This window comes from Giraffa tippelskirchi, chromosome 5, assembly GCF_054371585.1.
Source record: "Giraffa tippelskirchi isolate mGirTip1 chromosome 5, T2T-mGirTip1v1.2.pri, whole genome shotgun sequence".
NCBI classification, from domain to species: Eukaryota; Metazoa; Chordata; class Mammalia; order Artiodactyla; family Giraffidae; genus Giraffa; species Giraffa tippelskirchi.
In genome coordinates, this window is record NC_137279.1 from 186,935,823 (window position 1) to 186,958,616 (window position 22,794).

At 48.9% G+C, this 22,794-nt stretch overlaps 1 protein-coding gene across 4 annotated transcripts in view; it reads left to right on the top strand.

The window, feature by feature from the left end:
* DGKD (diacylglycerol kinase delta) overlaps positions 1 to 22,794 on the top strand; it is a 109,572-nt gene that overhangs the window by 54,718 nt on the left and 32,060 nt on the right. The window lies entirely within an intron of this gene.

The following is a 22,794-nucleotide window of genomic DNA, read 5'->3' on the forward strand; positions in this document are numbered from 1 at the left end:
GAGTTTCAGCTTCAACATCAGTCCTTCCACTGAACACCCAGGACTGATCTGCTTTAGGATGGACTGGTTGGATCTCCTTGCAGTCCAAGGGACTCTCAAGAGTCTTCTCCAACACCACAGTTCAAAAGCATCAATGCTTCAGCGCTCAGCTTTCTTTATAGTCCAACTCTCACATCCATACATGACTACTGGAAAAACCATAGCCTTGACTAGACGGACCTTTGTTGGCAAAGTAATGTTTCTGCTTTTTAATATGCTGTTTAGGTTGGTCATAACTTTCCTTCCAAGGAGTAAGTGTCTTTTAATTTCATGGCTGCAGTCACCATCTGCAGTGATTTTGGAGCCCAGAAAAATAAAGTCAGCCACTGTTTCCACTGTTTCCCCATCTATCTGCCATGAAGTGATGGGACCAGATGCCATACCTATGTTTAATTATCTTATTTTACATTAACATATGGTTTTCTTTTATACTTTTCTTTTCATATTTTAATTAGTTACAACCTGGTAACCCTATAACCAGCTGGTGCTGATGGTAAAGAACCCACCTACCAATGCAGGAGACATAAGAGACACGGGTTAGATCCCTAGGTCAGGAAGATCCCCTGAAGGAGAGCATGGCAATCCACTCCAGTATTCTCTCCTGGAGAATCCCAAGGACAGAGGAGCCTGGTGGGCTACTGTCTGTAGGGTCGTACAGAGTCAGATGTGACTGAAGCAACCTAGCACGCACACACAGTAACCCTAAATAAAAGAGAAGCTATATAATGGATTTATCTAGTATTTTTAGTTGTTTTAAATCTTGTTTATTCTGCTTTCGAGTCTGTTGAATGAACAGGAGTCCGTTTGTAGGCCTGCCGGACCGGAGTCTCTCAGCTGTTCCCACCAGATGTCAGCCTGTGGGGTGGTCAGGCGCTGCTCCTTTGGTGAGCAACCATGACCTTTATCCGGATTTCAACATCAGTTTTCCTTTCCAGCTTGTTTGGAGCTCAGATATTTCCTGGGCAAAACCCCTACACCAGTCACTTTGGCTTAGAGAGAGGAAAAGCTATATATATAATTGGCAGATTTCCTCGCATGGAAAAGCTCTTCCCAATTTCTGTGACTGCTGGCCTGGATCTGGGGTGGGAAGGTTGTGCTTGTGGGCTGGGGCTGTCCCATAAGTCCCGCAGAAGCCCTGCCAGACGGGAAGGCCCGTGTGAGGACAGCGGCTCTTGCCGTCTGAGTGCACTGCCCTGCTCCCCGCCGTTACACGGAGCTCAGGAGACCCAGTCACCCCGCCCTGGCTGTGCAATCCCAGCTTCTCACAGCTGTAGCCTTGCTCTCCCATTGGAAAAGCAGGGGCAGTTCAGTCACACACCTGGGAGGGGGCCAGCACCTGGCACGTAGTGGGTGCTTGGTGAATAAAGTGCTCGGGCGGTGGAGAGGGCTAGGAGAGCAGCTGCGGCGGAGGCCACTCCAGTGAGCCCCGTGCTTTATAATCCGCTCTGGGTTCTCAGTTTGAAGAAGCAGGAAGAAGCGGCTTTGAGCCAAATTGGTGGCTGTGTGTTTGCTAAGTGTGGGGTTTTGCTGAAGGCAGCACCTGCTCTGTGACACCAATGGTCCAAAGAGCTGGGTACTCCACGTGAGGGCTTAGCGCTTGGTTCTTACAGCTGCTCCAAGCAGGCACAGAGAAAGAACACTGTCTTCTGGCAGCCTGGCTGGTGAGCGGTGGAACTAATTGTGGTGTCTGTTAAGTATATTTAGAATTGAGGGTGGGAGCGGACGCTGTTACTTGCCTGGGCTGTGTGTTATTATTGAGTAGGAGTTGCGTTTATGGAATTTAAGCCGTTTTCACAATACTGTTGGGGTGTGTGTGTGTGTATGTGTGGTATGTGTGCATGTGTGTATAGGTGTGTGTTCTTTGTTAACACTTCTGATTGTCTTTATTTACAAGTGACAGAGGAAACAAAAGACAGTTGAGAGACTGTAGTTTGACTCTAGTACTTTTGCAAAGAGTTCTTTGAGAAAAATAGTGGAGAGGGTAACATAGATTGACTGAATTTTTCTTAGGTTGTCCAGGAAATTAATAATTTTAGTCATTCTTTACCCAGTATTCTTTAGTAAATGTTCAGGTAAATGTCTAGGTTTTGTAAATATTTGGTAAATGTCCAAGGATATGATCAAGCTGAGTCCTGTATGTCTTTTTTTTTTCTTGAAAGTTAGGAAAATGGTACATTCTGTAGGGCATAATGTTTTTTTTTTTTTAATATCCTTTTCTGTTCCAGAATAATCTGTTGTTTCAGACCACATAGAGTAGTGGGATCTTTTTATTTTCTTGAAACAACTTTTTATCAAGTTAAGAGAATTCCCTGCTTGGTGGTGGGGAGGCGGTGCTGGTTTTTGACTCAATAACCCTTCCTCCTCCACAGACGAAGCACCTGGTTTGAAATGTAAACTGAAAAGAAACACGTGATCCCTAACTGCTGTCCCAGTTCTTATGGGACATTTAGCTAAACCTCAAGACGCAGCCAGGAGCAGAGGGGCTTGGGCAAGACTGGGAGCGTCCCCTTCGCTGAGCCACTCCGGGGCACGCGGGCTCACCTCCACCCCGGCTGCAGCTGCGTTAGAGAAGCTGGCGGGTGTCTGGGCGCTGGCTGCTCTGTTTCTGAATTGTGCTGCCTGCAAAGGCCTAATGATGGCAACTCAGATTGGACCTTTGGAAAACAGGAGCAGAGGTGGCTCCCTCCTCACCTTTGGAGGGATTGAAGGGACACTGACTGTGAGGCAGGAGCCTTGGCATCTGTCTTGTCCCTGACACTGAAAAAACCAGGACCGCTTCCTCGACTGGAAAGTAAGGGTCCGGGAGAGCTGACCCTTGAGGCTGTCGCCAGCTTGGTGCTCTGTCCTCTGAGGAGTGAGCTTTATAGGTTACTGTATGCACGAGGTTATCTAATCACACCAAGGAGTAGATTGGGTATTTGTTGTTCCCAAAGCGGTCCCTGTCACTGCCAGTTGACACACCTGGTTGTAGATGATTTAACAGTCCTTAATTATTTTTCGCACCCACTTTGATTTGCAGAAAATTTCCTGGCTTGGATGATGAACTCTGTGGTCATCTAATCATTCAGAGAAAGGTTCACCCTGTCAAGTGCCCCGAGATATATCAACATTAAAACTTTTTATAGCTTAGTTGAGGCTTAATTGCTGTTCAATGAACTGCACTGTTTAAAGGGTACAGCTTGATAAGTTTGTTTCTTACGCACATGCACACAGCGCACTCCCCCCCACCCCCCGTTGAAAGTGGCACCACAGGATAACAAACATTTCCATCCCCCTGAAAATTTCCTTAATTGAATAATGGCATATTATATATATATATGTATACGTGTATATATATATGTATATGTGTATATATATATATATGTATATGTGTATATATATATGTATATATTTTTCCCTTACTGCTGGCTTCTTTGGCTTGGTTAACATAACAGTTTTGAAGTTTTCCATGTTGGGTGTATCATAATTTGTGGGGGCCCCCCCCATTTGTTGATCCATTTACCTGTGGTGGCCATTGGAGCAGTCTCCAGCTTGGAGGTATTGCGGTCTGAGCTGCCACGAGCATTAATATACGAGTCTTTGGTTGGACTTGTGTTTTCATTTTTCCTGGGTAAATGCCTAAGTATCAGAATTGCTGGGTCATATAGTAGGTGTTATGTTTAACTTTTCAAGAGACTGCTCAGATGTTTTCCTGAGTGCTTAGAATTTCACACTCTCACCAACAGTGCCTGAGAGTTCCAGTTGCTCCACACCCTCACCAGCACTGGGTGTGCTTGGCCTTTTTGTTTTACATGTACTAATAGATATATAGTAGTATCTCACTGTGGTTTTAGCTTGTCTTCCCCTGATGACAGATGATGTCAGCATCTTTTCATGTGCTTATAGACTATTTGTATGTCTTTTTGTGAAATGTATAGTAGAATCATCTGTCCATTTTTGCATTGACTTGTCTCATTATTGAGTTGTAAGAGCTCTTTATATATTCTGGATATTAGTTTGTGATATATGTGTTGTGAATGTTTTTCCTGGTCATACTACCTTTTTCTCATAGCATCTTTAGAAGAGTGGAGTCTTTTTGGTGACATTGAGTTGATCAATTTTTTTCTTTATGGTTCATTCTCATGTCCTATTCAAGAAACCATTTTCTACCTTGGCATTGCAAAGATTTTCTTCTGGAAGTTTTGCAGTTTTAGATTTTACAGTTAGGATTTATGGTTAAATTTTAATGTATAATGTGAGGTAAAGAGTTGATGTTCATTTTTCGCCCATATGGATGTTCAGTTGTTCCAACTGCATTTGTTAAAGAGACTTTCCTTTCCACACTGAATTACCTTCACACCTTTGCCAAGTCAGTTGACTATATATTTATAAATTTATCTCCAGATTATCTGTTCTATTCCATTGATCTATGTCTGCCCCATCCTAATTCCATACTTTATTTTATTACTGTTACTTTACAGTAAGTGTTGAAATCAGGGCAAGCCCTCTTAACTCTCTTTCTTTCTTAAAATTGCTTTGGTTATTATAAAACCTTTGAATTTTTAACGTAAGTAAAAATTAACTGGTCATTTTCTATTTAAAAAGGGCCTGCTGGAATCTTGACTGAGATTGCATTGAATCTATAAGTTCAGTTTGGAGAGAGTTGATGTCTTAATAACATGGAGTTTACCCATGAATGTGGTGTGTCTTGGTATTTATCTAGATCTTTAATTTCTCCCAGCAAAATTTTATAGTTTTCGTTGTAGATACCTTTAATATCTTTTCTTAGATTAATTCCTATGTAGTCTTTTTTTTTTTTTTTTTGGTGCCTATTAAATGAAATAGAAATATTTTCCAGTTGTTTGCTGCAAACAGTGGGTCTCGTGATCTTGGAAAATAACTTAAGAGTTCTAGTAGTTGTTTTGTAGATTCCCCAGAAGTCTCTGTATAAATAGTCATATCATCTGCAGAGTGGGACAGCTTGACTTCTTTCTAATCCAGGTGCCTTATATTTCTTTTTCTTGTCTCATTGCAGAAGTGTAGACTGCTAGTATAATGTTGAATAAAAGTAGTGAAAGTAGAAATCCTTTCATTTCTTCCAGTATTAGCAGCAGTTTAGCTTTTCAGTGTTGTATGTTAGCTGTAGACTTTTTGTAGGTAACCTTTATCAGCATGAGGATTTTCTTGTTTGTTGAGGATTTTTATTATGAATGGGTGCTGAATTTTTGTCAGATGCTTTTTAGGTATCTGTTGAAGTGATCATATGAATCTTCTTTTTTGTTTTGTTAAAAAGACAAATGAAATTGATTTTCAAATGTTAAACCAACCTTGCAATCCTGGCATAAACCCTATTTCCTCATGATATATTATCCTTTTACTTATGATTGGATTCAGTTTGCTGTTACATTGTTAGGGAATTCTGGATCTAGGATATCCATGAGAGATCCTGATCTGTAACTTTTTTTTTTTTTTTGGTCAAGTTTTGGCACTTAGAGTAAGCTGGTTTTATAAAACATTTTAGCTCGTATTATCAAACAGTAGGGATCATTGTTCCTCCCTCTTTTTCTGATCCAGTTTGGTGTTAGTGAAGTCACTCTGTCATGTCTGACTCTTTGTGTCCCCATGGACTGCTACGAGCCTCCTCCGTCCGTGTGATTTTCCAGGCAAGAGTACTGGAGTGGGTTGTCATTTCCTTCTCCAGGGGATCTTCCCAGCCCAGGGATCGAACCCGGGTCTCCCACATTACAGGCAGACGCTTTACCGTCTGAGCCACCAGGGAAGCCCCCTTCTTCTTTAATTTTTTGCTGGAATTCACCAGTGAAACTCAGTATGGATTTTTCCATTTGGGAAGGTTTTTGATTAGTAACTTTTGAAAATTTTGATAATAAATTTTTAAATGGACACAGGCTCTTCAGACTTTTATGTTTCTTGTCTACATCGACAGCTTCCTCACTCCTTCCGCCTAGGGTTTTCTCTGTGTTGATGGGAGGGGTGTAAACTTCTTGAGAGAAGGGGATGTCCTGGGCTTCCCGACTCCTCTCCATTCCGGCACCCTGAGTCATGCTGGCACCAAGTAGGTGTTCCAGAAATATCTGTTGGGTTGATCCGTTTGTTGTTGGCCATGTCTCCATCCCTCGACATCTCTGGGAACCTCCTCTCTCCTCCGTCCGCGTGGGACCGTGTCACAGCTGTGTCATGACAGAGGGAGGTGGCTCCTGAGTCATGCCAGCTGGCCTTGGCCGACCCTCATGCCTTGCCCTCCCGCCACGGCTATCCACTGCACCGGTAGGCAGACACTCTGAGTCAGGGCTTGCCGAGAGAAGAAATATCTTCAACCTTTTTTTGTCTTTTTTTTTTTTTTTAATGTTAAATCCTGCAGTTGGGATTACGTCTTTCTTTTTTTTTTTTTTGGAATATACTTGAAATACCAGAGGAAAGCTTGGCCAGAGGAAAGGAGGAAACTGTTAAAGCTAGGAGGGGGAGTGATTATTGGTGAGGGGCATTATCCCAAAAGCCACTTTCCCTGTGACTTACCTGCCCAACTGGGATGGGCCCGAGATGCCCTTTCCTGGACTGCCTCCCAGCAAGAGCCCCGGACCCAGTAGTCAGGGCGTGTGAGAAGGCAGGGGATTGGCCTGGGCCTCTCTGAGAGGGCATGTGTCCTCCATTCAGGTCCCTGGCATCCAGGAGGGGGGCTGGTACCCACAGTCGCTTGCATCATTGTGGCTGGGTCTCTGTGCACCTGCAGAGCTGGGTGTGGGAGCCAGGGCTCCCTTGGCAGAGCTGGGAGCTGAGAACAGCAGCTGTGCTTCTCAGGGGCCTGTCTCCTTCCTGGGTGCAGGCCGGACGGAAGCAGCCTCCCGTGTTAATTAGAGTGCCAGGTCCACGTGCCAGCACACAGATCCCCCAGGCCCCGAGGTCAGGCGGGCCCTACTTCCCTCCAGGAGGGCGCTCCATGGGCCACGATTGCCCTGGACACAGTGTGTGGCCATCTGTCTTCTGTGTATGTCTTAACTGGCCCTGGCTCGCCTCCTACTAGCTGTGTGGCCCTGGGGAGCCACCTGCTCCCTCTGGACAGCCGTCCCTCACGTGAGACATGGGGGTGAGAACTGACGGCTGTCCAGTCGCGGGCACCCCACCTTTTGGCCGAACCCAAGCAGGACCACGTGACGACGGAGCTGCGGGCACAGCAGCTCAGATCCAGCCATCCTCATCTTGTCCCCTCTTCCCTCTAGCCTTGCTTCACACCTTCACACCTGAAACCTTCACATGGTGGCTTCGCTTCTTTAGCTCAGTGTTAGCGTGTCTGAGGGTGTTTGCCGTAGACCCAGTTTTGAGGGGAGGAGTTACCACCCCTTTCGTTGCCTGGGGGGTAGTGGTGAGGCCCTCTCCCCGCCCGGGGTAGGGGAGTTGGGGAGGTGCTGGAAGGATTCTGCCCTTGCTAGCCTAGTGCTTTGCAGGGAGCAAGACCGGAGAGCACCCTCATGCACACGGCAGTGTGACCTCAGCGTGAGATGTGGTCTTTTCCCCAGGCTCTTCAGCCCCCAGACTGAGTCTTGGTGAGGTTGGAGAGCCTGGGGGTCCTCAGGCCACAGTGGGGACTGCATTGAGAGAGTCCACGTGGGGCCGGGGAGGGTGCGTTGGAGGAGTCATGTGGACGTATATATTGCTTTTTTGTTCCAATTTCTTTGTTAAAGATTTATTTATTTATAATTATCTGTTTTCGGCTGTGCTGGGTCTTTGTTGTTGCGCGCAGGCCTTCCCCACTTGGGGCACGCAGGGCTGCCCTCGAGTTGCGGTGTGCGGGCTTCTTCTTGCAGAGCAGCTGGACAGCCATCTGTTCCAACCCTGTATCACATGTAGGGGTGGCTGCCCAGGGCCACACCGCCTGTAGGACGCAGAGCCAGGCTCGAGGGCTTCAGTCGGTGCGGCGTGTGGGCGCCGTCATTGTGGCCCACAGGCTTACTTGCTCTGCCGCATGTGGGGTCTTCCTGGCCCAGGGATCGAACCCGTGTTCCCTGCCTTGACAGGCGGATTCGGCACCACCAGGGAAGCCCTGCAGAAGTATGTAGTGTTGTGGTGGTTTTTGCTTTGTCAAGTTTTTCATTTTAAAGTGCTTGGTAAATTTGGGCGTACGTACAGTTTTCAGAGCTGGCCCTTCACGTTTGGGGAAGTGTCCCATTCTGTCATTGTCTGTTGGGTGAACACTACCCGCCAGGCTCTCTGGGATTCCTCTGGGAACAGAGCCAAGACACTCCCTTAAGGAACCAGGGTCAGAAAAGGGACAAGGTGAAAATTCCATCTTTTATGCAGCAAATTGCATTTGACACCTCCACACCAAATTCTTTTTTTTTTTTAACCTGAAGTATAGTTGATTTATAATGTTTTGTTAGTTTCAGGTGTACAGCAAAAATGATTCGTTTATGCATATATACATATTCATTCTTTTTCAGATCTTTTATAGGTTATTACAAGATACTGAATATAGTTCCCTGAGCTATATAGTTTGCCCTTGTTGTTCATCTTTATATTTATTGAGTTCTCTTCATGTTCCTCCTAAGTTGTATGGAATGACGTATATTGGAGGTTAGCAGCAAATTTCTCTGAAGGGCCTAGGTCTTTAGGCCTTGCCGGCTGTTGGGTCTCTGTGGCTGTCTGCAGCAGCCTGAGGCGTAAAGAGCAAGTGTGGCTGTGTTTTAATAAAACTTTATTTGAAGAACAGGAGGCAGGCCACGGTCTGCCTAGCCCCAGTTGACGTCTCAGGTTTGATCTGTTAAATCACGCCTGCCGGGTGCTGCTGCTGATTGAGTGGAGAGTCTTCAGTTCTTAACGAAGTAAATCAGGTTCTTTACCTGGAGTATGAAGAAGGCTTAGTCCCTGGGCCTAGTTTTCTTCTCTGTGTGATGATGGATATGCCGTCTTCATTCGGATTAGGTTTGGGGTGTTTAACTGAAAACCTAGGGGACAGTGGTTTAAATAAGGCAGAGGTTTGTTTGCCTCGTTTTGAAAAGCACAGTCAGCAAGGTCTCAGGGCCCCTCCCTGGGGCCAGGCACCTGTGCAGGGGCCACAGGGAGCAGGCGGGCAGAGGCTGCCACTGGGTCATCCCCAAGAGCCTTCCCGGAGGCTCCCCCAGCACGTCAGCTTGTGCCTCTGCTGTGTCCCCAGCTCGGGGGGGCTGGGCGGATGCACTCTGTTTGCAAGGAGCCGTCGTCGGGAGCTGCTCAGTCCATTTGTGAGGAAGAACAGAAAATGCTAGTTGTGTAGGCAGCTGGTAATTTTTGTCCCAGAAGTTGATTTTGTAGGAAAAAAAGAAGCATAGATAATTTACAAAATACCCCTTTACTGTAGACACTTTGGAAAATAACAGAAGGAAAAGGAAAAAAACCTGAAATGTCAACTTCCAATTTTCCGGGCTGTGTGTGTGTCCTGCCCTTTAAATGTGTACTTTTTTTTTTTTTCTTTAACACAGAAGTGTAATACAAATATGCCCTTTTATAAATTTTTTGGAAACCTTGTTTTTTTCCTTTGGTGTTTTGTCTGTTTTCTGGCTGCGTGGCATGCTGCCTGGTAGCTGGTCCGCAGTTTACTTAACGAACAGACAGCCTGAAATCAGCTTATCAGTAAAGGTGCGCACAAGACTTTGTCCCAAGGTCAGACCCCTGGTGACTCAGCAGATGCAGGTGGTCTGACCTCAGGCCACTTTGCTCTCAGAAGTCTGATGGCCTGACTAGCTTGACCTTCGGTGATCAGAGAAGTGCTGCAGGCAGACCTTGGCCTGTAGAGGTTGCTTATGAGTCCCCTCCACTCCCCTCCACTCCCCACCCCTCCCCACAGTAGTTGCTAACTGTAAGCTTACTGTGAAAGCATCTGAGTATATGCAGATTTATCATCAAATAATCCCAGAGGATGAGATGGTTGGATGGCATCACCGACTCAGTGGACATGAATTTGAGCCAACTTCAGGAAATAGTGAAGGACAGGGAAGCCTGGCGTGCTGCAGTGCGTGGGGTCACAAAGAGTCTGACACCACTTAGCTCCTGAACAACAGCAGTCCCAGAGGAAACAGATAAATTGTGGCAGCATGCTGGCTGCCAGGTTAGACTGCCCAGGCGTTCCCATCCTACTCCCTCCATCTGCACAGCCTCTCAGGAACTGTTGCCAGGAGTGCTTTGGCTTAGAGTTCATTATCACTTGGATGATAGTTTTCTAGGTGTTTGGACTAATAACTTTTGAGCTAATTGTTCCTCCTGTGCGGTGGCCAAGAGGGAGATGCAGTCGCAGTCCTTTCTGCTGTGGGGAGTTTCTCTAACAAACCGTGTATTGACCCAGCAGCAGAAAGCACAGGTCACTGGCAGCAGGACTCGGCCAGCCGGGCAGGCGCATGGCCCTGCGGATGAGGCCTGCAGCCACTGCTGCAAGTTGCGTATCAAATCTTGGCCTCTGTGCATCGTGCCTGGCTCCGTGACTCAGCTGCAGCAACTTGCCTGCATGAAGCGTCTTCATTTTTTTTGAAACACCAAGTTCTGTGTTTACTGTCGTGCGTCCTCCTGTGCTTTACAGTCGGTACAGGACCGTTTGCTGTGCTCTTAGTGCTAGGCTGCAGCACCACGCAGGTTCTGAGCGCTCCACCCCCAGCTCATCCTTTCCCAGGAGACTTACTGTTTCTATTGTGCACTTTTGCACAATATGAGAGTTTTCTGCAACTCAAATTTTGCATTATAGAAAAAATACCTGCAATGCTTTACCAATGCTGTGATCGTTCTTTTACTCAGTTTTTTATGCAAATAACCCATTCTTTATAAATAAGTACACATAACCAAAACAAACAAAAAGCACTCAGTAGTCTTCTCACTGAGATCGTAGATGCAGACACTGTTGTGGAGACCTGTGGTTCTCAGACACGGGAGGATTCAGGAGTGGGCGGAGAGATTTGCCCACAGAAGGACATTCGGCAGTTGGAGCCATTTGGGCTCGTGACAGCGAGGAGTGGGGGCAGTTGTTGAGGGCGCACCACCGGCGTGCCCGTGAATGCTCGTCAACACCCTGCAGTGCTGTGGGGTCTGTCCCTGCAACAAAGAATCATTGGGCCCAGGATGTGCTGAGGTTCAGAGACCCTGATACAGACATAGATTTTAGGCATTTTCCTATGACTATCAGTATGTACACTTTTGGGGCTTCCCTGGTGGCTCAGTGGTAAAGAATCTGCCTGCCAATGCAGGAGACACAGGTTGGATCCGTGGGTCAGGAAGATTCCCTTGGAGAAGGAAATGACAGCCCAGTCCAGTATCCTTGCCTGGGAAATCCCATGGACAGAAGAGCCTGGGGGGGGTAAAACGTTGGACACAACTTAGTGACGTAACAACAACAACAGCATATACTTTAGTTTTACAAAACGTGGAATCAGTTATGCCTATTAATTTGTAACCTGCTTTTAAAATTTGTTATATTATGAACATATCTGTTCATAACCTAATACATAAATATACCTTCTCACAGTCCCTTTCTGTTTGTTTGTTTAGTATTTAATCGTCCTTTTAAAAATTGGCTGAGTGGTGTTCCATTGTACAAAGCATCCTGATTTATGTATTTCACCACTTCCCAGTTTTTGGAGTTTTAGGCTGTTTCTAATGTTCTGCTATTGGAAGCATGTTAGATCTTGTTTTGTCTTTTGGTTTCTGCCCGCCAGTCTCCCGTTTCCTGCCTCTGGCGCTCTACCCCCACCCCTGGGTGCCCTCCATGGGTGATGGTACCCCTCCCCCTGGCAGCTCTCTGCCTCTGCCACCCTGCTCAGGGCTGCCGCTACTCACAGCCAGTGAGGCACTGCTGAAATACGGAGTAGATGAGTAACGAAATGCTTTCATCACATTTCAGTTTTAGGTATAACTTTTACATCTTGCTTCCCTGTACTTTTTGTTTCTTTTGAAAACTCAGCCTTCTGATAGATGCCCTGTGCCTTGGCTCTGTGGCCCACTTGGCTTTGCTGCCTGCCTGGGCGTCCCGTTTGGTTCTCAACGTCATTGTCCTCAACAACCGTCCCCTGGCCAGTGTCCCCAGGAGGGCCGGGAGGTGGGCCTGGCAGAAGGTGCTGGCTCTCAGTGGATGCCACGGGCCCCTGGGCAGGTCGAGTGGCAGTGGTGGTAAGGACCCCTCTGTGCCCCCCAAGGCTGTCCTGAGGCAGCTGCCCTGCACCTGCAAGGCAAGGTGCCGCTTCGGAGAGGAAGGGGTCCCGTCAGCGTCGTGGCCAGTTTCTCTGCGGGGGCAGCGTGTGGGTGGGCACCTTGGGGGTCTGGGCTGGTGTCCCCACTGCTTTCCCTCAGCGGCCCCCCCCCCCCCCGGCCCAGGAGCTTGTTTGCGCCACGGTGTCTATTTTTGTGTTTCGTACAACACTGTGTGAGGAAGTCCGTTGTCTACGCACATCCCAGCTGTTGTGAATGGCCTGTGTCTCCGGGGGCTTCCAGGTGGGGATGTGTGTGGTGAGCCCAGCGTTTCGGGTAACATCGGAACAGCAGGACATGAGTAACAGGAAGTGACAGAAACGACCGCGCGCCCAGATGCTTATTCTCGGCCACCTTTCCCAGCCCTGCGGCCTGGGGAGCTATATTTAGCTGAGTATTTCCAGGTTCCTAATCCCGTGGACACGGCTCCTCTCTCCTCTTTCCTCTGGCTGAATTGCGTCGTGCTGACGGCCGCTCCCCGTCTCTGGTCTCCTTCAGTGACCCGCAGGTTCTTTCCCATCGGCTTTAGAACCTGAGTTTTGTTTTTTTGCCGAGCCACTTCAATTCTGCCCCAGTCTGAGCAGTTGGCAAACGTTCTGAAAGTTGGAAGAGCAGCAGGTGAGAGTTCCCAGGCCGTGGGAAGCTGTGTGGGGAAGAAGTTAGAATTAGAAGGATTTAAAGTGAAGTGGGATGAATCGTAGGTTGTTGTCAGTACCTCTAAAGGGCTGGTTTGTGTCTTCTGTTTCTTAGAAGCGGAAGGCTGGGGTTTTAAAAGCCCTGGGCTTGGTGGTGTGACTTCACCCATAGGTTAGCAGCACTCTTTGGTCACCCCCTGGCCAGCTTAGAAAGCCCACAGATCAGATGAGCCTCTTGGGGATGAGTTTCCATTGTCGGAGCTTTGTCAGAGGAGAAACTTCACGCAGGTCCCCAAGCACCGTGGAGCCTCAGGCAGTCTGCCCAGGGGGAGCGCCCAGGGGTCTGCCCTGACTGTGCCGTCCTGTCGGGGGCGCGGCCGGGGAGCCAGCCTTTCATGCTCATAGTTGCGTCAGCCGCCCTGATCTTTGCTGGCCTTGGGGCCAGTCCTTCCTGCCGGAGGACCGCAGGAGACAGCTCCGGGTGCTGACAGCAGTCACGGCCCGGCCCCTTCACCGGGGGTGACCCTGAGGCTGGGAAGTTGAGGCCTGTGGGGGACAGTGGCCCTCGGGTGTCTCGGTCTGTCGTGACTGCCCTGCCCTGCGGCCCTCCATCCACACCTCTCGCTCTGTTCTGAGCTGAGGGAGCTGGCTTGTCCTTTGAGCAGCAGGACGAGCACCTCTATGGCTCTGAGAACGCTCCCAAAGGAAGGTTCTGGGTCTGATGGGAGCTCCCGGTGGTTGGCACGGGGTGTGCTGGGAGAGAAGTCTCTCTGCTGGGCTCTGAAAGCTTCCTTCTGAGCGGCCCCGCCAGCGCCTCCCCCGTTCTCCCTTCATAAAGCATCAACTTTATTTTCACACACTCAGCTGGCTCTTTTAGGACTCGGAAATCTACTCTGGGATGAGAGATTTGAGAGGCAAATTAGGAACAGTTGTGTCTGCCTGAGATGCATGGCAGGCGCAGAGGCGCGGGCGTGTGACTGCCACACGCGCCGAGCGAAGGAGCGCGTGCCTGCCAAGCTCGGGCTCCCAGAGGTGCCCAGGTTTCACCAGCAGAGTCTGTCTGCAGGCGTGGTTTCAGGCTGACCCATTCCCTTCTGTAAGGCCAAGCTATAACCCGCACGGCAAACTGTGAGTTTCTTCTATAAACTATAAGGACAGTAGATTATACACACTGTGTAAGTGTAACTGCTGCTGCTGCTGCTGCGGCTAAGTCGCTTCAGTCGTGTCCGACTCTGTGCGACCCCATAGACGGCAGCCCACCAGGCTCCCCCGTCCCTGGGATTCTCCAGGCAAGAACACTGGAGTGGGCTGCCATTTCCTTCTGCAGTGCATGAAAGGGAAAAGTGAAAGTGAAGTCGCCCAGTCGTGTCTGACTCTTAGCGACCCCATGGGCTGTAGCCCACCAGGCTCCTCCGTCCACGGGATTTTCCAGGCAAGAGCACTGGAGTGGGGCGCCATTGCTATATAGATACAAAACACAGTGTGTATCTCCAGTCCTGGCCTGCATATTTGAGCATACTTTTGTGCCAAGAGATGGAACATTTTAAAAAATTGTTGAATATTCAGGCATTCAGAAAGTAAGTTGATGAACAGCTCTGTCCACTTCCCAGCCCAAGAAAGAGACACTGAGTGTCCTTGGAGTCTTTTGTATCCCCTTTGTTATCCTGTTCCCTTCCTTGCCTCCCGCCCCTGAGGTCGGTCACCATCCCCCATCATTTGTTTTTGTGTTTTTGATACTTTCTCTACCTTAGTGCTGATATAAACAATACATAGTATAGTTTAGCCAGTTTAAACATTTTTAATAAATGGTATCGCACTACACATCTGCAACTTGCTTTTCCTCACTCACCATTGTGGTTCCTAGTTTTATCCACGTGGACTCACTCACCTTTAGTTAAGTGGTTCAAGGTTTAAAATGACAGATTCCTGATCTTTAGAATTAAACCAGAATTTCCAGGGGGTGGGACGTGAGCCTCAGAACTTTTCACAAGTACAGTGAATTGAGGCTCCCAGTGCTCCAGGGTTAGTTTTGTGGTGGACGTTGGGGCTCGGTGGATGACGTATCCCACTGTTGATCTGTTTTCCCAGATTTCAGCATTATAGGCAGTGCTGCCGGGAACAGTCTTCTGCTTGTCTTCCTGGGCACACGGCACGCGTTTCTCTAGAATATGCTTCTAAGGGCAGAACTGCCAAGTGTGTGTGCCTTTAGCTTGATGAGGTATTGTCAAACTGTTCTTCAAAACTTTAATTTTTTTAAGCAACTCACCATTTTTTTTTTTCTTTCAATGTAGCCAGGCTGATGGCAAGGTGACGAAGCCTCATGGGTGAGATAAGATTCTGGGCATGGTCAAGATTTTGATAGACACCCGAACCCCAGCATGTCCAGAAATGGACTTCTGTCCCTCCCCTGCCAGCTGCAGAGCCAGCCTGCAGCCTTCCCCACCCCAGGCTGGCAGCTCTTCTCCCCGGCTGCTCCGGGGATCCCTGCTGGCTCCTCTGTGTACACTCTGTCAGAGCCTCAGGCTGGGTGAGAGACCAGCTGCTGCCTGCCCCTGGATGGGGTTGCTGAGCACCTTCCCACAGGCCTCCCTGACTTCTGCCCTGCCTCCTATGCCCAGTTTTCAGTACAGCAACCGGAATGGTGCTTTCAAACCCAAGTCATATGCCAGCCTTCTGCTCATAAGCTCTGTGCAGCCCCTGTTTCACTGGGAGCAAAAGCCAGAACTCTTAAACAGGCGCCCACAGGGCACTCGGGAGCCCGGGGTCTCTCCCCAGCTCACTGGCTGCAGCCTCCAGCCATGCTCCTGCTTCAAGGTGCTTCTCCCCCACATCCTTCCCGTCTTTCCCAGCGAGGCCCACCTCAGTCCCCTCCCCTGACCTCCTTTTTCTGGTCGGTCTCCTTTTCCCATAGATTCACCACCAGTACTGCACTCTGTGTTAGGTAATTTACTTCTTTATCCCAGTATTGGTTTCCCGTCTGAATTTGAATGTAAGCTCCAGGGAACAAGGATCTTGTCTGTTCACATGGAAGACTGTATTTATTTCTCAGAGGAAAGGAAGAATTTGGAGCCTGGAGGTGAGGGTTGGGTGTGGGAGGGGAGGGGAGGCTGAGGTCTCGGGTTGGGGGGGTAGTGGGGGGCAGTTGGCGAGAGGAAGTGTCTTGGTGTGTGCGTGGACCTGTCGGTGGGCACTGGGCCCTGTGAGTCTGGAGCTGGGGGGCAGCTTGTTGGGGTGATATTTCTGGTTGCTCTGAGCACACCTGCTGTTGGAGAGGCGCTGGGGCCAGTGCCCCAGGAAGTGCAGCGCCGTCTGTGGGCAGGACCTGAGGTTCACGGTTGACATAAGCCAGGGCTTCACTGAGCTCTCGAGCCCTGGTGTGCACAGGAGCGGGTCCTGCCACTTCCGGGGCCCCGGCTCGTGCAGGTGTGACTGCCAGGCTGCGTGTCACACCCAGAAAAGGGCACGCCCTGTGACCCTCCTGTCACGTGGGGAGGACCCACTTTGGCGTTCTCAGAGATGGTGTACCCAGGGTGTGTCCACGTAATATTTCCTTGGCATGTCAGGTTGAATCTCATGAGTCCTGCAAATACAGGACTTCAGCAAGATAAGAGTATCCTTTTAATCTTTGCTGAGTCCACAGTATGCTCCTGTTCTTAAGAAACACAGCATTGTTCTGAATGTTTGACATTTCATTTAAACATGTTAGTTACTAGGAAATGTTGATTGTGGTTACTTATTTTTAATTAAGTCTTTGGAGATGTTTGCAGATTCACATGGAAGTGAAATAATGCAGAGATCCATTGTTTTATCCATTCCATTCATTGGTAACATCTTGCAAAACTGTAGCAAAACGTCACAGCCAGGAAGCTGATGATGGTGGGTCAAGAGCCAGGCCTCCATCTCCACAGAGATCCCTGGTGGTCCTCTTATAGCCACGCCCACTGCCTGCCTTCACCCCTGGTGACCTCCAGGCTGTTGTTCATGTCAGTGATTTTGTTATCTCAAGAGTGTTCTATGAATGGGATCGGGTAGCACATAACCTTTCAGGGTTGGGTTTTCTCACCCAGCAGAGCTCCTTGGAGATGCCCCCAGGTTGGTTGTGTGATAGGTTCGTTTTAGATGGAGTGGTGTTCCATGGAATGGGCATACCACTGTGAGTTTAATCATTTACCCCTCAAGGGCATCTGGCTTGTTTCCAGGTTTGGGTGGTTATGAATAAAGCTGCTGTAAACATTCATGGACAGGTTTTTGTGTGAACACAGGTCTTCATGTCTTGGGATAAATGCCCAAGTGTAATCGCTGGGTTGTCTTGTAGCTTCATGTTTGGTTTTTAAAGAAACTGTCAGATTGTTTCAGAGTGCTCATGTATTCCCACCAACAGCATGGGTCCGTTTCTCCACATCTTCTCCAGCATTTGGTGTTGTCACTTTTAAACTTTGTCCATTCTGGTAGGTGTATAGTCACGCTGTGGTTTTGATCAGCATTTCTGGAACGGCTGTTGATGCTGGGTACTTTTTCTGTGCTTATTTGCCTGCTTGGTCTTCTCTGGACAGCGCGTGGCAGGTGCTAGAGCCTTAATTAGCACTGCTTGAGGAGGTGGGCGTGAGTGCCACAGTTTCCGTTTGGCTGGAGTCCAGCGGTGGTTGGCTGCTCTCCTACTGTTGATTCTGCCTAGTTAGGCTCCTTTTCCCTGGAGCCATGGCTGGAGAGGGTGGGCTGCTGGTGAGCTTTAGATTCTTTCTGTCCTCATCGGTGTTTCTGGCTGGGCTTCCTCAGTGCCCTGTCTAGGATGTCAGGGGCAAACAGAGACCCCAGAGAACTCAGTGCCTTGTCATCCCTCAGGCCCTCTTCTCTCCACCCTTTGCAAAATTTTTTATACCTAAGTCCAGGATTTTAGCTGTACTTAGCCAGAGGAGAAGGGGGTGACAGAGCGTGAGATGGTTGGATGGCATCACTGACTCAATGGACATGAGTTTGAGCAAACTCCAGGAGATAGTGAAGGACAGGAAAGCCTGGCATGCTGCAGTCCTTGGAGTTGCAAAGAGTCAGATACGACTTAGCGACTGAACAACAACAAGAAACCAGAGGGATAAGGAAAAGTAGGTCTAGCCATCTTCCCGGAATCAGAGGTCTGCTGGTCACTGTGATTGTTTTTGGGTCCGTGAGATCTGACGACCCAGCCTGCGTGTCCGTCCTGGCGGCCGGCCCTGCGTGTCATGGCCTTTGGCCCGTCCCAGGCTCAGGGCCGCACGTTGGTTACTGCTGAGGGTGTTTGGTTTAGCCTTAATTACAGCATGACAGAGCACGCAGGATCGTGGTCTTTTTGTCATTTGAGGTCTCAGTTATGGATGAGAGGCACATCCAGGCCTGCAGTTACAGACTGCTGGACAGGCCTTTGCTGGTGAATCACGAGCTGCCTGTCATCGCCCTCCAGATTGCATTTCTCCACCCTCGGCTTTGAACCCTTGGGAGACCTGGTTGGAGTGGGAGGGGCCACGGCCAGGTGACTCAGGGAAACGTCCGCATGATCCTTGGGCTGACCCTCCTGGCCAGCGTTCCTGCCAGAAAGGAAGCGCAATGCGCCAGACACGGCCCATTCCCAGTGAGCCGAGCAGAACTCATGGCGACTGCCAGCTCCTTCCCCATATTCAGCTTCTCTGTTCCTGGCATCGCTCATGAGGCAGTCTTGCCTGGAATCCAAGTGTGGAGCCACTGACTGTTGGGGTTGGGACCTGGCCTGAACCAGCCTGCCTGGGGACCTGGCCCCCTGCCTCATTACCTGTGGGACTTGGGGCCTGCCTCATTTTCCCCTCCTGGTATCTCCTGCAGCCTGTGGTGGGCACGCTGGAGCAGGCAGACACCTGTCAACACCTGGCAGGTTTCCCAGCACTGCCGAGTGCTTGGCCAGGGGAGTTGCCACTGACATCCTCTAGGTTACCTCCCTGTCCTGTCCGCTCCCATGTGTGTGACTCAGTGTCCACCTTCTCCACTGAGACATCCTGTCTGTGTGTTTCCAGCAGGTCTCCTTTTTCTCCATGATTTCTCAGTGCTCATGTCTGGGGTTTAGGAGTCCTCAGATAATTCTCCCCAGGGCACTGGAAGGTATTTGCCTGGCTTGGGTGTCTTAGACTCATTTAGAGTATCTAGTATTTTCTCATATTTCCAGGAGGATCATTTGTCTGAAAGGATGGAAACAAAAATTAATAAGGGAAAAAACAAAAAGTAGGTTTTTTTTTTGGTCTATCGTATATTATTGAGCTTGGTCGCTCAGTTGTATCCGACTCTCTGCAGCCCCGTGGACTCTTGCCTGCCAAGCTCCTGTGTTCTTGGGATTCTCCAGGCAAGAATACTGGCGTGGGTTACCATTTCCTTCTCCAGGGGATCTTCCCAACCCAGGGATTGAACCCACACGTCTTGCGTCTCCTGCATTGGTAGGCGGGTTCTTTATCACTAGCACCACCTGGGAATCCTACCATACATTATTAATGTAAACTTAAGGCTTTATTTTAAAAATAATTACAGTTAGCACATGCACATGGTATAGAGATCAAAACGATGAAAAGGTATAAAGTGAGTTTCTCGGCCCTTCAGAGGCGCCCTCCCAGAGGTGACTAGGTTACTTTTTCCTCTACACCCATGTTATGCCTGCCATTTGCTTTGATCGCTTAAGTGTATCTTAGAGGTTGTTCCCTGTAAGTATGTGAAGAGTGAGTAGCTTCAGTCTGTTTGGGGCTGGGTGGTCTCCGCTATATGAAGGTGCCAGCTTCCCACCAGTCATGCCTTGATCACTATTGGAGTTGTTCCTTTTGTCTTTACAGTGAACTTCCATGAATAACTTTGTATGTATTGTGTGTCAGGCTCATGAACACATCTCTTTAGGAGTACTTTTTCTACAACAAAGATGTGTATATACTTCAAAGTTTGCTAGATTTCACCACATGTTCCCCATGTGTGTGCTAAGTCGTTTCAGTCAGCATTCTGTGTGCTCAGTTGCTGAGTCACGTCTGAGTCTGTGTGACCTCATGGACTGTAGCCCGCCAGGCTCTGCTGTGCATGGGATTCTCCAGGCAAGAATGCTGGAGTGGGTTGCCATGCCCTCCTCCAGGGGATCTTCCTGACGCAGGGATGGAACCCACGTCTCTTATGTCTACTGCATTGGCAGAAGGGTTCTTTACCACTAGCGCCACCTGGGAAGTCCCCATAGGAGTTGTTTATTTACACCTCAGTGAATGAGACATGTTATCAAACTTGGGATCTCTGTGAATCTTGTAGGTAAAAAAGTAAGTATCTTATGATTGTAATTTTTAATTTATCTTATGAGCAAGGCTGACCATTTTTTCCCATGTTTAAGATCCGTCCACTGTTTTAATACAGTTCTGCCAGTGTCTCATATTTATTTGCACCTTTCATCTTCTGCCTCCCTCTTGTACATTTAGTTTTCTAAACAGACTGTCCAGGGTCTGGGTAGCCATGCCATTTTTCTTTTGATTCACTTACGCAGTTAACTTTATTTCAAGTTTTGTACTCTTCTTACCAAACCATAGCCTTCATATGGAAAAATGCCCCGATCACAGCATACAGCTTCATCTTCTCTTGTTTCCTGTTGGCCATGCCTCGCAGCTCGTGGGATCTTAGCTCCCCAGCCGGGGATCAGACCTGTGCCCCCTGCAGTGTAAGTGTGGAGTCCTAACCACTGCACTGCCAGGGAGGTCCCCAGCATGGAGCTTGGTGAGTGTTCCAGATCAAGGAGCAGAACATCAGCAGCCCCCAGGGGCTCTCTTTTGTGCCCTTCTCCCCAAGCAGCTACCTTCTGACCCTACAGGTTAGTCTCACTTAAAAAAAAAAAGCTTTGTATATGCATAATGAAATTATAGGAATGGTATATATGTTTTTGCTATGTGGCTTCTTTCAGCATTGTAAAGCGGTTATTTCATACGGCTACAGGTGGATCGTTCCCCTTGCTCTGCAGTATTCCATTGTACTAGTAGACTAAGGTTTATTTATCCACTTTACCCAGGCAGGGAGGGCACTTGGGTCGTGTCCAGGGCAGGCCTGTTACGAGTACAGTGGTGGAGTGTTTACGTATGAGGCCTCCCACCCCACACCCCACAACAGTGCTAGGACGTGACAGCATCTTTAATGGCCTCTGTGTTCAGATGAGCAAGTGGAGACAGAGAGGGGGTGGCAGTTGCTCTAAGTCACACATCTTGCAGGGCTTCAGACCAGGGCACGTCCTCAATACCACGTGTCGGGCCCCCTGCTGGGTCCCGGGCACATGTGGCCTTGTTGGCTTCCCTGATAGCTCAGCTGGTGAAGAATCCTCTTGCAATGCAGGAGACCCTGGTTCGATTCCTGGGTCGGGAGGATCCCCTGGCGCAGGGATAGGCTACCCCCTCAGTATTCTTGGGCTTCCCTGGTGACTCAGATGGTAAAGAGGTCACCTGCAATGCGAGAGACCTGGGTTCCATCCCTGGGTTGGGAAGATCCCCTGGAGAAGGGAAAGGCTACCCACTTCATTATTCTTGCCTGGAGAATCCCCATGGACAGAGGAGCCTGGTGGGTTTCAGTCTATGGGGTCATAAAGAGTCAGACACGACTGAGCAACTAAGTACAGTCCCTTGACAACACTGGCAGGTGGCTTCTGGCATCTCCCCTTTTCCAGAGGAAACATTTCCCAAATAGTCAGTGGTCAGGTGGGGTTCTGTCTGAGGCATCTTCAAACAGACTCAAGAGTTTAAAGAAAAAAAAAAAGCGGGTTGAAAACCAGATGCTTGGACGTTCATCTGTTTGTCAAGCCCTAAAATAGAATGGGTATAAAAAAACTCATGTTCTCTTCTGAAAGTATCGTAGTAACTCCTAATATAACCCCTGAGTCATACAAAATAAAGGTATTATCTTTTTGTAACCGTACTTTCTATTCTGCTCATAAAAAGTGCAAGTATGAAAGGTCACTCTGGAGTGAATAATAACGAAGTGTTTGCTGAGGTTTCATAGGCAGATGCTTACTGGTGGAAATTCCTTATGCAGTGACCCCAGGCCATCAGCCGTCACCAGGCTGCCGTGACCTTCCCGGACAGCCCGTCCAGAACACCCACCAGCCCCCTTGCACGCGGTCACTTCCTTTTTCATGGCGCTCTCAGCGTCTGACGCTCTTCTCTGGTTTGTCTGTCTCTCCGCTGGTGCAGGTTCGGGCTCAGTAGGCACCTTGCCTGTCCTGGCCTTGGGAGCCTCCCCCGCCCCGCCGTCTAGAGCAGACACTGGGCTGGCGTCTGCTGGGAGGGGGGACAGGCTGCCCACTGAGCCTCCAGGAAAGAGAGAGGCTCCCACTGCCTCAGCCCATTAGAGCCTGCTGCTCTGGGCCTCAGTGTCTGTCTTTCCATCTTCCCTACCCTCTCCTGGGCTTGACTTCTTCCACCCGCCTGGTCCCTACGAGGTGTCGTCGTGGTTACCCTGGCCGTGAAAGAATGAACAGCACCGTGCATTGGTGACCCAGTTCTAATTACACCCTGCTGTGATTATGCTGTGCAGGTCGTTTATGGAAATCAGCGAAGAGATAATCTATAAAATACTGTTTCTAAATGTTCTGGGCCAGAAACATGATCATCTAATAACGTAAGCTGGGTGTTCCTAAATTAGATCTTTCTAATATAAATTAAAGCTCTAATATGGGCAGACGTCCAGAAGTTAAATAACAGATTTTATTGGTGAATCCACGAGGAAGCAGCCATTTCCCCAGCTCTGCTGGTGGGAAGGCAAAATGGTACAACCCCCACGGAGGGAAATTTGGCAACAGCAGCAAAATTACACATGCATTTATTCTTTGTTAGGGTGGTTCTACTTCTTGGAATTTATTCCAGGAATACCCCAGCAAAAATATGAGAAGATCTGCGTAAAGGCTGTTAGTTGTGGTGCCGATTGAAATAGA